At 51.3% G+C, this 13,807-nt stretch overlaps 1 protein-coding gene across 3 annotated transcripts in view; it reads left to right on the forward strand.

Moving 5' to 3' along the window:
* The window catches only part of FRMD6 (FERM domain containing 6), a 263,580-nt gene that overhangs the window by 236,649 nt on the left and 13,124 nt on the right, over nucleotides 1–13,807 (forward strand). The gene's annotated exons all lie outside the window — the stretch shown is intronic.

The following is a 13,807-nucleotide window of genomic DNA, read 5'->3' on the forward strand; positions in this document are numbered from 1 at the left end:
AGTGAAGTTGAAGAAGTGAAGAGGTTTAGACAAAGGTCATGACACAAGAAAAGAGTAGGATCAGGAGAAGAAGTCATTTTTATGTTTTTTGCAGAAGTGGATTAGCTTTTTTGAGTATCTGCTTTAAAGATTTTTAACATCTATTTTTCTCCTCCAATGAAATCTCTACTTTTGCAAGAAGCCTACTTCTTCTGCAGTAGGACTCAAGTTAATCAATACCCTTATTCCAAAACCTACTGGATATAAGGGAGTCAGGAGACATATGCAAGGATGTCATAAGAAATATATTATTACATATTGTATATTTTAGAGGGACATGTTTCATAGTTGTTGGTCTTCTCCGTTATCTTTCAGTATGACTGTTTTCTGGATTCCTGTTTCCTTCTACAGCCCATTTTTAAATTAGTATTTTCTGCTCAAGTGCAGAGGAACTTTTCTCAATATTGATTATCTAATATAGCCTTAGAGCCCTCCGTAGCAGGCTCTAACAGCCATTAAATGCCCGCTCTAGCGTTAAAGGCCTGAGCCAAAGGTGAGTGCCTTTAACAAAAGGAGAAGTGTGGCTCACTGGTTAGAGGCGGCAGACCCGTAAGCAGAGAACGGCCCGGGACCAGGGTTCGATTCCCGACGCGGCAGGGTCGTGGACCAGGGTCAGCGGACTCGATAATTCTCGCCTCGGTGCCTACTCTAGTCAGAAACCACACTCGGCAACTCTGGGCATCAGCTTGCCTCATCTTCACAACGGCCCCCCCAGACCGCCGGGGATGCTTGGTCGCACCTTAGAGATACCCATCAGGGACCATCTCTCAGGGTGAGCCAGGACGGGTTCCCCAGCGGTCGAAGCGTGGAGATACTCCTCCGGGAGTCGATTCCTAGCGCTATATAAACCCGCAATTAAAGGAGCGGGCCTTTAATGGCCGGTGGAGACCACTACGGAAGGCTCTATGGCTATTAAAACATTCCGTCCATAGAGGGCAGAATGTCTAATTTGTAAAGCAAAGGCCTCAAGGAGCCCGCGGGGATTGATATCCCCTTGGGCTCCGTGAGGTGTTTGTTAAACATTGGAATGTTTATTTACCAGGCTTCTACTGGCCTTTAGAAGCCCGGAGCACTCCATTGTTTTAAATGGAACGCGCAACATTCCAATGTTCTAATTTTCATTTCTTTTTTTAACAAGCCTATCATGGACTTTCATGATGGACCAACACGGGTCTCCCTAAAGTTATCATATTATTTCTGAATACTCCGTCCTACTTGAACGTTGTATTAACAGCAGTTTCTTTCTTGGGTTGGTTCACCCAGAGCAGAAGAAGGCATTATTCAGTTATTTATTACTTCCACCTCAAGCCTTTAATCAGAAAAAGAAGAGTGATAGCTCTTGCTAGAGCTATCATTCTCTTTCTTTGTTAGATAGTTTACTTCTCTCTAATAGTAGCGGGTTGCAGTTTTTTTTGTGTCAGTCTATTAAATGAATAGCCGTGTAATCTCTCATGGGTTTTGTGAGGGGGTGGATGCAAGTAGCCGATCAATTATTTTTGCCATTTGAACAATCAATAAATAGTGTAGGAAAAAGTCAAACTGTTACATTTTCTGTCATTATACATTGAGGAGGTTTTGTTGACATTAGCCGTGACATCTGGCATTTCAAAGCTCTTTCCCTGGGGCTTCGCTCAGTGAGAGAGAGAGAAAGAAATGTGTTTCTAATACACCATGGAAATAAGTGATTGTGCTGTAGCAAGGCCTGAGCAATTTCCCCTTCTCCTGGCCTAATCTCTACCTTATTGGCCACCTGAGCACCCTAGAGACGTGGGCTTTAATATGGCGCAGGATCCCTGTTGCCACTAATGGAAGCGCATTAGAGTTGGCCCCAGGTGGTGTGGCCGTGGTTTAAACATCACTCACACAGGCAATATTACAAGGGCATCAGCAAATAGTTCCTTGTGACTGAATGCACAGCGAATACATGTCTGCATTGCTGTCCTATTTTTTAATCATGATTACATGTCTAGCCTTATGCTTTGAAAACATGTTTTCAAAGATGTGTGATTACGACACATCATAATTTTTAAAACTATCTGCTGAATGAATTTGGCACAGTTGTGCTGTGTGTCAAATATTTTTGACATTTCCATGTTTGCCAAGAGTTCTAAGACTTGGAGTATTTATTCTTGGAGATATATGTTCTCAGCTTTGAGCCTGCTGTTTTATTTATCTGTTCACTTCACTTGGAGCATTACGTTATTGAGATTATAGATTGAATAGTCTCATTAAATGTTCTTTCACTAAATTAGCAAATAGTATATGCCACTTGTAGCTATTTGGATTTTTTTAGGTAAACGAAATCTCATAAATTTAAAAAAAGAAACAAAAATGACAGGAACTTCAAAGGGTCAGAAAAAGATTTGAAAGGGAACCCTTTTAGAGAAACTGGAATCACGAGTATTGTATTAACAACACCACTCTACTGCACCTGAATACTGTTAATGTGTCCACTGAACTATCTGAATTTACATGTTGAATATTATTTTTTAGCAGGTGAACTATGCTGCAGGCAGCCATATGTTGGTTGCAAACTCCATATCAAGGGTGTTGTTGCCAAATTGAAAAGTAATTTCTGCTTTTATACACCTGTATCACATTTTATGTTCATAATACTGATCATTTGTTTGGGTTTATCAAGAATGATTGAATTGAGGTTCAAGAGTTTTTCTTCAGAAATCATTGGACAACAAACCTTTCCTAGAGGTGTTTGCTCCAGCTGAGGACCTGCTTAGTCAAAACGCCTTTAAAACCTGTCGAGCCATTCATAGATTTTCCAAAATTCTGCACTGCGTTGAATTTGCGCCTGCACATTTTCCACCAAGTGTAAACATTTGATTGCATTGATGTAACCTCAATGTGCTTTTGTACATGTAAATAGTTTGGTTATCACCTCAGGGGAACATTGCTTTTTCCAGTGGAGTATTTTTTTCCCTTCATGCCCATTAAATATAGTTTTTCTGTAGTAGGGGATCTCTGTGTATAGTCATAATCTAGTGAATAGTCCCGCCCATGTGCGTGGACCCCGGAGCAATCAAAAATAATCTCTTACAGTGTCAAAAAATGCAGAAATGCATAGACACTTAAGAGAGAATTTAAAGACAGATAATGCAGCCTAAAAGGCTACACTGTCCAGTACTTCAACTAGGAATTCCACCATAAAATCCACAAAACAGCAAAACCCTGTACAGATTTCCATTGCTTTAACAGCAAAACTCCCTCAGGAATGATAGAGAGAAGAACCTGGACAGACAAGCCCCATAGGCTGCCATTATGTGGCTCAAGACAGGATACTGTGCCTTTAAGAGAATCTTCCAGAACCTTCTCCCAGTATCCCAGAATGCATAGCAGGTCCAACTTACTTTCAGTTCTTTTTTCTGGCTCCTGCAAGCAGGACCCTGGAGCATTGAGCTCTCCCTTTTCAAGGGTTTTGTTGGTGTTTTTTCACTAAATTCGATTTTGTGTACTTTTAAAGTACTCTGGTGACTTTCTTCTTGGTTTTCTGCACCCTTTTGTTGTCCATAATGCCTGCATTATTTGACAAATGCCCGGAGTGCTCCAGGAAGAAGGCCAAGTCAGACCCCCATGAGGTGTGTATCCTCTGCCTTCCCTCTTCCCACATCCCAGAGGAGTGTGAGATCTGTAAAGGCTTCTCTGGCAGGACCCTGACGGACAGGAAGAAGATCAGACTTCAGGGCCTTGAAGAGAGAAGACTGAAGGCTCAAGGTGGGTTTGGAGGGGCTTCTTCAGCCCATGCTGAGGCCTCTCTGGGCTCCCCAGGGGCAGGAAGTCCAGCAAACGTCCACTGTCTGGGTCGGTTGCACTGACCACGACGTCGAGAGGAAGGTCCACGGCCAGTTCCCGGTCTCCCCAGGGCTCTGGGTCGAGAAAACGTCGCCCGTCGACGTCGAGGGACTTACACAGGCCGCCGCGAACCCAGTGTCGATTTCTTCGTCGTCGAGTGGACGGCATCGAAGGACCCGGCGTCGGCGCTCGCCGTCGAGGCGACACCGCCGTTCGCCGTCAAGGGCGAGGACATCGTCGTCGTCGAGGCCGCCGTCGAAGCGGACATGGTCGCCGTCGAGGCAGAAGAGGTCTCCGGCGCAGAAGAAGTCGACGTCGAGGCGATCGAGGTCGACGTCGAGGCGATCAAAGAGGTCGCCGTCGAGGCGGTCGAGGTCGCCGTCGAGGCGTAAGCGCTCGCCGTCGAGGTATAGAGGATCGTCCATCTGGTCAGGATCGACGTCGAGGCATAGAAGCCGGTCGACGCCGAGGCATGTGAAACGGTCGACGCCGAAGGGCCGCTCGACGTCGAGGGGACCACGTTCGACGTCTGGACACCGGTCTTCGACGTCGGGGGGTCGTAAGGACAGGCCGAGGACTGTGGGGGGCTCCCCTCAGTCAGGAAAGGATGGTGGGTCGCCGGGAACGGTGTACTCAGAGGTGTATACCCCAAAGAAGACTATTACACCTCCTCCTCCTCCTCCTTTGCCTAGAGGTCCTCCTCCGAGGGCTCCAACCCCTCCTCCATTGCCTCCTCTACCTGCTCTTCCGTCAGGACCACAGGCCCCTGTGCCTGGTGCTCCTCCTCCGGTTCCACCAAGATCGGTGTCAATGCCCAGACTTCCGACACCTCCGAAGAAGTCTCCTAGGTCGAAGGTTCCTCCTAAGCCCAAGACATCCGTCCCGGGGAAGCCGGCAGAGTGTCCCAGACCCAGGAGATCGAGGTCGCGCTCAGGGAAGAGAGACAGATCTAGGAGTAGACACGGATCCTCCTCTAGATCAAGACATCGCCATAGGAGGCTTAGGTCCAGGTCCCGTTCGACCTCTAGGACCCGTTCATATTCACCTACATTGTCGGATTCACCGGAGACGAGGGTGTCTCCGATAGATGACATTGGCACGTTCCAGGAGGTTCTCCTGAGGGGGGCGGCGAATTTGGGGATCAAGGTGACGGCCCCTACGCCGACGACTTCTGTGATCTTCGAGACTTTGCACAAGAAGCACCTGTCTCGCCCCCTACTGCCTTTGGTGCCAGGACTGGTTGAGCCTGCTGAACAGCTCTTCCTTACGCCGGCGGTGGTGAAAGCCGCTCCGTCCAGGCTTGTCAAGAAGTACAGGGCGCCAGAGTCGGACCCGGCCTTCTTACGGATGGACCATGTGCCTGATTCGGTGATTGTGACGGCGGCTAGGAAACTACATGCTACCTCCCCGTCCTCCACTGTGCCTCCGGATAAGGAGAGCCGCTGGATTGACTCAGCTGGAAGGAAGGCGTGTGGGACGTCTTCCACGATGATGAAGGCCTCCAGCGACTCGGCGTTGCTGGGGCGGTACGACCGTGCGCTGTGGGATTCCATGGAAGAGTTTGCGGACCTTGTCCCGCGGGACAGGAAAGAGAACTTCATGGAGATCGTCCAGGATGGGATGCTGGTTTCGAACCAAGCCATCAGCGCCGCGGCGGATATCTCCCTGTTGGCCGCACATGGATACTGCCACGGTATCAATCAGAGACGCCATGCTTGGCTCCGGCTGACGTCGCTCAAGCCTGAAGCGCAACAGCGAGTGGCGAATCTGCCGTTTTCCGGCGACACCCTCTTCGGGAAACATGCAGATGACGAAATGGCCAGGATGAAGGCCGAGGCTGAAACCCTGACGGCCGTGGGCTTGGAGAAGCCCAAAGACAAGAAACCCTACCGCCAGTTCCAACAACGGTTCGGGTCGCAGGGTAGAGGAAGGGGACAGTCTTCTGGGCAACAGCAGCAGCAGCAACAACAGCAGCAATACAGAAGACCCTTCCAGAAACGTCAGAGGGGTAGAGGTGGACAGCAGTCCTCTACCGCGAACAAGGGCCCGGCTGTGTCTCGACCCTGAGCGGTTACTTCCCCTTCGTCCGTTACCCGCTCCGGTGGGGGGAAGCGTTCAACTTTTTCTGGCAGAGTGGAGAAAAATTACTCAGGACAAGTGGGTGCTGAATATTGTTTGCAATGGATACAGTCTTCGGTTCATCAGCCCTCCTCCATCGATTCCTCCGGTCAGCTCGCAGTATCAACTGCGCGAGCTCCAGGCGGAGGCCGACATCCTTTTAAGGAAAAGGGCGATAGAAGATGTACCTCTGTCTCAAAGAGGAAGAGGTCTGTACTCCCGGTTCTTTCTGGTCCGCAAGAAGGACAAGAACGAGTTCAGGCCCATTCTGGACTTGCGACAGGCAAACAAATGGATTCGCAGAGAAAAGTTTTGCATGCTGTCGTTGCATCAGATTTATCCTCAGCTGCAACGGGGAGACTGGCTTTGCGCCATAGACCTACAGGATGTGTACTTCCATGTGCCCATTGCACACAAACACAGGAAGTTCCTGCGATTTCAAGTCGGCACCAATCACTGTCAGTACACGGTACTTCCGTTCGGGCTGAAGTCTGCGCCCCGGACGTTCTCGAAGTGCATGGCAGTGGTAGCGGCACACCTGAGGAAGAACAAGGTGTTTGTCTACCCATACCTGGACGATTGGTTGATCAAGGCCTCCTCCTTCTCGGAAGCTCAAGCACACTTCCAGAAGACGTGCGTTCTCTTGAACAAGCTGGGGTTGCACATCAACATGTCCAAGTCTGTCCCGACTCCGGTCCAGTGCATCCAGTACTTGGGAGCCTCCATCGATACGCTGTTGGCAAGCGTGTCTCCTTCGGAAGAGCGACGTTTATCACTCCTTCGGAAGGCTCAGGCTCTCATGTCCACTCCATCCACGACAGTGAGGACGGTGTCTTCTCTGCTGGGATCGATGGCCTCTTGCATCTTCCTGACACCACATGCGCGGCTGCACATGAGACCGCTGCAGGAGTGCTTGGAAGATCAGTGGGACCAGAGGAGAGGCTCTTGGGATGACAAGATACGACTGTCTCTCCATGCTCTTCAGACTCTGAAGTGGTGGTGTTCAGCGGAGAATCTCCTCAGAGGGGTTCCCTTCCACAAGGACGTTCCTACTCAGACTATCGTGACGGATGCTTCTCTCCTGGGATGGGGAGCGCACTCCGGAGACCTGCAGATTCAAGGGACGTGGTCCCCGTCGGAGTCCACGTACCACATCAATTTCCTGGAACTCAGGGCTGTTCACTTGGCGCTGAAGGCCTTTCAACCGGCCTTCCGGACCAACTCTCTGCTTGTATAGACGGACAATACGACCACGATGTATTACCTCAACAAGCAGGGGGGCTCGAGATCACGCACTCTGTCTCAGGAGGCGCAGGCGATCTGGCATTGGCTTCTGGCTCGAGGACTCTCGATAACGGCCACTCATCTGCCAGGTGTGCAGAATGTTCAGGCAGACGAGCTGAGCAGACTGATTCAGGAAAACCACGAATGGGTCATAAACGACGAAGTACTAGGAGAAGTCTTCGCAAGGTGGGGAACTCCAGACGTAGATCTGTTCGCCACCGCCGTAAACAGCAAATGCCGAGACTTCGCCTCCAGGTACTACCAGCCGGGGACGCTGGGGAACGCGTTATGGATCAACTGGTCGAACAGCTTTCTGTACGCTTTTCCACCCATTCCCCTGATTCCAGCGGTTCTCATCAAGCTCTCCCAATCCAGGGCGAAGATGATTCTGATTGCCCCGGAATGGCCCAGACAGTGGTGGTTCACGGACCTGCTTCACCGGTCTCTCCTTCCTCACATGAAGCTGCCGTGCAGGCCGGACCTTCTCACGAAGTTCGGGGGGCAGATGGTGCACCCCAACCTCTCGTCTTTGAGTTTGGCGGCATGGCTCCTGAAATAGTGCAGTATGGCCATTTGAATCTCCCAGAGGATTGTATGGACATACTGAAGGAGGCTAAGCGACCTTCCACTAGGACTTCTTATGCTTACAAGTGGAAGAGGTTTTGCATCTGGTGCTCGTCTAAGAACTATGACCCTACGACATGCAAGGAAGATGTCATCCTTCCATATCTGCTACATCTGGCGCAGTCTGGCCTTAATGTCCATTCCATTAAGGTTCATCTGGCTGCTTTGACTGCCTACAGGAAATGCCCTTCACAGACTTCCTTCTTCCAGATCCCTGTGATTAAGGATTTTCTAGAAGGCTTGAAGAAAGTATTCCCTCCTGTCAGGCTTCCTTCGCCTTCATGGGACTTGAATGTGGTGCTGTCCAGGTTGATGAAGGAGCCTTTTGAACCTATTCATAAGGCTTCGTTGCAGCACCTGTCCTGGAAGGCGGCGTTCCTCGTGGCCATTACTTCGGCCCGCAGGGTGAGTGAAATTCAGGCGTTGTGTTGCCAAGAACCTTATACTGTATTTCATGCTGCTAAGGTTGTTATGCGTACTCACCCTAAGTTTCTTCCCAATGTTGTTTCTGATTTTCATATCAACCAGACTATAACTTTACCTACGTTCTTTCAGAATCCTTCATCTCCAGCGGAAAGGTCTTTGCATTCCCTGGATGTCAGGAGGGTGCTGAAATTTTATCTGGATAAAACCAGTGATATTCGTAGGTCAGACCAATTGTTCATCAATTATGGATCAGTCAGGACGGGTCTTGCGACCTCTAAGCAGTCCATCTCTAGGTGGATTGTGTCCTGCATACAGCTGTGTTACCAAAAAGCTAATAAGACCTTAGGAGGTAAGCCTAAGGCTCATTCCACCAGGGGCAAGGCTGCCACGACGGCATTGCTCCGTAATGTTCCGATTGCAGAAATCTGCAAGGCGGCCACTTGGAGGTCGGTTCATACCTTTGCTAAGCATTACTGCCTGGACACTGATGCTAGGGCAGATGCTCAGGTTGGACAGGCTTCTCTGCGAAATCTGTTCGCAAAATAGTGGTGTTGATTCTCTTTTCTCCACCGCCGCTTTGGTGTGGGGATGGGCTTGCCATTCTATTCACTAGATTATGACTATACACAGAGATCCCCTACTACAGAAGGAGTAGTTTCTGTCCTGTAACTCCAGTTCTGTAGTAGGGGTATCTCTGTTATAGTCATAAGCGCCCTCCCTCCTCCCCGGTGGAGAGAGACATATTCCTTTAAGGAATGCTACAGGTCTGGCGTGTTACGCCTTCAAAAAGAACTGAAAGTAAGTTGGACCTGCTATGCATTCTGGGATACTGGGAGAAGGTTCTGGACGATTCTCTTAAAGGCACAGTATCCTGTTTTGAGCCACATAATGGCAGCCTATGGGGCTTGTCTGTCCAGGTTCTTCTTTCTATCATTCCTGAGGGAGTTTTGCTGTTAAAGCAATGGAAATCTGTACAGGCTTTTGCTGTTTTGTGGATTTTATGGTGGAATTTCTAGTTGAAGTACTGGACAGTGTAGCCTTTTAGGCTGCATTATCTGTCTTTAAATTCTCTCTTAAGTGTCTATGCATTTCTGCATTTTTTGACACTGTAAGAGATTATTTTTGATTGCTCCGGGGTCCACGCACAGGGGCGGGACTATTCACTAGATTATGACTATAACAGAGATACCCCTACTACAGAACTGGAGTTACAGGACAGAAACTACTCCTTCTCCTCCATGTATCCAACCTGGAAACGCAGCCACCTAATCCTGATTTAAATCTGCATGTCCTTGGCGGGATGGAAGCTGTATGCAGTGGCAATATAAACAATCACAGGCAAAAAGATGTGTTTACCAGAAATACTCACAAGGCCCCTTTTTCCCCTGTCACCTTCAACTTCAAAATGCAGTCATTGCACCATACTAGCAGAATATCTGCACCCGGAAGTGCTCATTGCAAAATCCCGTCACCAGTCCGGATCCTTTGAGTCGGGATTGGAACGTTGCATTTGCTAACTTCTAATTTTTTACTTCTACATTTAATTTGGTGTCTACAATAGTTTTTAATAAGTTCAAGTCCTTATCTTGCATTTTTTTTGGCTGTTGCAGATAACTTCCTCACTGCAGCACCACTCTGCATTTACTGTTCAGTACCCAAATGCAAATGTTGCTGTATGTTCAGAATAGTTGTGGCGTGGGGAGGTTGTGTCAAGGGAGTCCTTCTCTGTTGTCACCACAGGTCTTATGTAGAATCTTGCAGGGCTCTAGTGCAAACGGATTTCCAAGGAATGTATCCCACTATAATTCAACAAGATGACAGTATTCTCAATCGTCCTATTTGGGTGTAAGACAGGTTCATCTTTAGGTAGTCCTCAATCAATCAATCAATCAATCAGTCAGTTGTTAAGTGCACTACATACCCATGAGGGTCTCAAGGCACTGGGGTGGGAGGTGGGGGCCTCTACTGATCGAACAGCCAGGTCTTTAGTGTCCTCCTGAAGGTCAGCAGATCTTGGGTCTGTCGTAGGCTCAGTGGGAGGGTGTTCCATGTCTTGGCGGCGAGGTGGGAGAAGGATCTCCCGCTGGTGGTTGTTTTTCGGATGCGCGGGACGGTGGCGAGTGAGAGGCCGGTGGAGCGTAACTGGCGGTTGGGGGTGTAGAAGGAGAGCCGTCTGTTGAGGTAGGCTGGGCCGGTCTTGTGGAGTGCCCTGTGTGCGTGGATGAGGAGCTGGAAGGATATCCTCTTGTTGACGGGGAGCCAGTGCGGGTTTCTCAGGTAGGGGGTGATGTGGCCATGTGGTGGTACATCGAGGATCAGTCGCGCCGAGGCGTTTTGGATGTGTTGTAGTCGCTTGATGAGCTTGGTCAAGGCTCCCATGTAGAGAGTGTTTCCGTAGTCGAGTCTGCTGCAGACGGGGGCCTGGGTGACTGTCTTTCTTGTATCTGTTGGGATCCATCTGTAGATCTTGCGGAGCATGCAGAGGGTTTTGATGCAGGAGGAGGAAACGGCGTTGACTTGCTTGGTCATTGAGAGCGTTGAGTCGAGGATGATTCCCAGGTTGCGTGCGGGGTCGGTGGGGGTCGGGGCAGCCAAGATTGAGGACCTCCGTCTTGTCCGAGTTCAGCTTCAGACGGCTGATCTTCATCCAGTCGGCGACGACCTTCATTCCTTCATGGAGGTTGGCTTTGGCGGTGATGGGGTCCTTGGTGGGGGAGAGGATCAGTTGAGTGTCGTCGGCGTAGGAGATTATGTTGTGGTCGTGCTGCCGGGCGACGTGTGCAAGCGGGGCCATGTAAATGTTGAACAGTGTCGGGCTGAGGGAGGATCCTTGGGGTACGCCGCAAATGATCTCGGAGGCTTCGGAACGGAACGGGGTAGGCGGACGCTCTGGGTTCTGCCGGAGAGGAAGGAGGTGGTCCATTCCAGAGCCTTGTCTCGGATCCCTGCGGCGTGGAGGCATGCGCGTATTGTGCGGTGGAAGACGGTGTCGAAGGCGGCGGAGAGGTCTAGGAGGATGAGTGCTGCAGTCTCCCTGTTGTCTAGCAGGGTCCTGATGTTGTCGGTTGCGGCGATGAGGGCGGTCTCGGTGCTGTGGTTGCTGCGGAACCTTGACTGGGAAGGGTCCATGACTCTGTTCTCTTCGAGGTATCGGGTTAGCTGTCTGTTAATGATTTTCTCGATGACCTTGGCCGGGATAGGAAGCAGAGAGATGGGTCGGAAGTTCTTGAGGTCTCTTGGGTCTGCCTTGGGATTTTTGAGTAGGGCGTTGATCTCAGCGTGTTTCCAGCTCTCTGGGAAGGTCACAGTCTCAAGGGAGAGATTGATGACGTTGCGTAGGTGGGGTGCGATGGAGCTGCTTGCTTTGTTGTAGACGGAGTGCGGGAATGGGTCTGACGGAGAGCTGGAGTGGATTGTGCTCATGGTCTTGATGGTGTCATTGACGCCCACGCTGGTCCAGGCTAGTAAGGGGACGTGGTCGATGGTGTGCGGAGGGTCTGTTGTGTTGCTGTCTGTTGGGGCTGTCTGGGTGTTGAAGCTGTCATGGATGTCTGCTATCTTGCGGAGGAAGAAGGTGGCGAGGGAGTCGCACAGGGCTTGCGACGGCGGATGTCGTTGGTATTGGAGCTGGGGTTAGAGAGTTCCTTCACAATGTTGAAGAGCTCCATGCTGTTGTGTGCATTGTTGTCGAGGCGGTCTTTGAAGGAGGTTTTCTTGGCAGCCCTGATGAGGTGGTGGTGGTTGCGGATGGCGTCCTTGTGTCCGGCTGTCCAGAGTTTGTTCACTGTGCCATTTCTTCTCTAGTTTCCGCAGGCTTGCTTGGAATCTAGGAGTTCTGCTGTGAACCAGCTGGCCCTCTTGCTGTTGTCTCTGGGGTGGGGTTTCTTCAGCGGGGCGAGGGTGTTGGCGCAGCCCTCGATCCAGCGTCTGAAGTTGTGGGAAGCGACGTCGGTGTTGGAGGGTTCGGTGGGTGGGCTGAGAGCGAGGTTTGCAAGTAGTTGGTCTTCAGTGATTTTGCTCCAGTGGCGGCGGGGGATCTGCTGGGTGCGGTGGTGTGTGGAGGGTTTCTGGAAGGTGAAGTTGATGCAGCGGTGGTCGGTCCAGAGGAGTTTGGTGGTGTGGCTGACGGAGACGTGCGGGCTTGAGGAGAAGACGGGGTCGAGCGTGTGACCGGCGGAGTCAGTGGGCGTTTTGACGAGTTGTCTCAGTCCGAGGTTGGCGAGGTTATCGATCAGGGTTGTGGAGTTGTTGTTGTTGTTCTCAAGGTGAAAGTTCAGGTCTCCAAGGAGGATGTAGTCGGTGGAGGTCCGGGCGTGCGTGCTGATGAAGTCGGCAATGGTGTCGTTGAACTGGGGGCGGGGTTCGGTAGACGAGGGTGCCTCTGAGGGTGGAGTTGGGGTCTGTGTGGATCTGGAAATGCATGTGTTCGGCGGTGCTGAGCGCGTCGTCTGTGCTAGTTGAGACCCTGATGCTGTTCTTGTGGACTATGGTAATTCCTCCTCCGACTCCGTTGGTGCGGTCTCTGCGGGTGTTCTTGTAGCCATCTGGGATGGCTATGGCGATGTCGGGTATGGAGGAGTTGTTCAACAAGGTCTCTGTCAGGAAGGCGACGTCCTGGGAGGTTGTGTTGAGCAGGTCCCAGAGCTCGACGGCGTGTTTGCGTGCGGAGCGGTTGTTCAGTAGTATGCATTGGAGGTGGTTGAGGTCTTTCTTGGCGGGTGGTTCGTTGGCTCTGTGGCTGGTGTAGCTGCAGTTCCGGCAGGTGAAGGGACCGTGTGTGCGTTTAGGGGCGGCCTTGAAGCAGTTGTGGGTCCGTCCGGTGTTGAGAGCGTTCAGAGCGCTGGCGTCATAGTGGCGGCGGTCGTCATGGCGGGTGCGTGGGCCAGTGGTGCTAGCGCTGGGCGCAGTCCAGGCGCAAACGTGCTTGCCGTGCGCCAGCGGCGGGACCGCGCAGTGGCCGGCATGTATGGGGAGTTGGGAGTGAGGAGCAGCTGGGAGGCGGGAGGCAGGGGCAGCGAATGGGCAGTCAGGGGGACAGAGCCACAAGGGACGCAGCGGCGGGGGCGGTGAGGGGCGATGAAGGAAATAGAAGGCAAAGGGCACAACAATTGAGGGGTAAACAAGTGGCACAGAGGGCAGAAAGGTCACAAAAGGGCAAAAGGTCACAGAAAACGGGGGAAACGAGTGGCCCAGAAGGCAAAAAATCACAAGAAAAAGGCAGAAAGGTCACAAAAAACGGGGGGAAACGAGTGGCACAGAAGGCAGATAGGTCACAGAAACGCAGGGGCAGTTAAGCAACAGAAGGCAAAAACGGGCAGAGAGGCACGGGGCCGCGAGGGGAGCAGAAGGAAAAACCGGGCAGAGAGACACGGGGGCCACGAGGGGAGCAGAAGGGAAACCGGGCAGAGAGACAGGGGGGCAGCGAGGGGAACAGAGGGAGAGAACGGGCACAGACCACGTACAGGCAGCGGGGGAGAAGACAACAGTAGTCACAGACACAACAATGAAAATT

This window comes from Lissotriton helveticus, chromosome 9 (genome assembly GCF_964261635.1).
Source record: "Lissotriton helveticus chromosome 9, aLisHel1.1, whole genome shotgun sequence".
Lineage (NCBI taxonomy): Eukaryota > Metazoa > Chordata > Amphibia > Caudata > Salamandridae > Lissotriton > Lissotriton helveticus.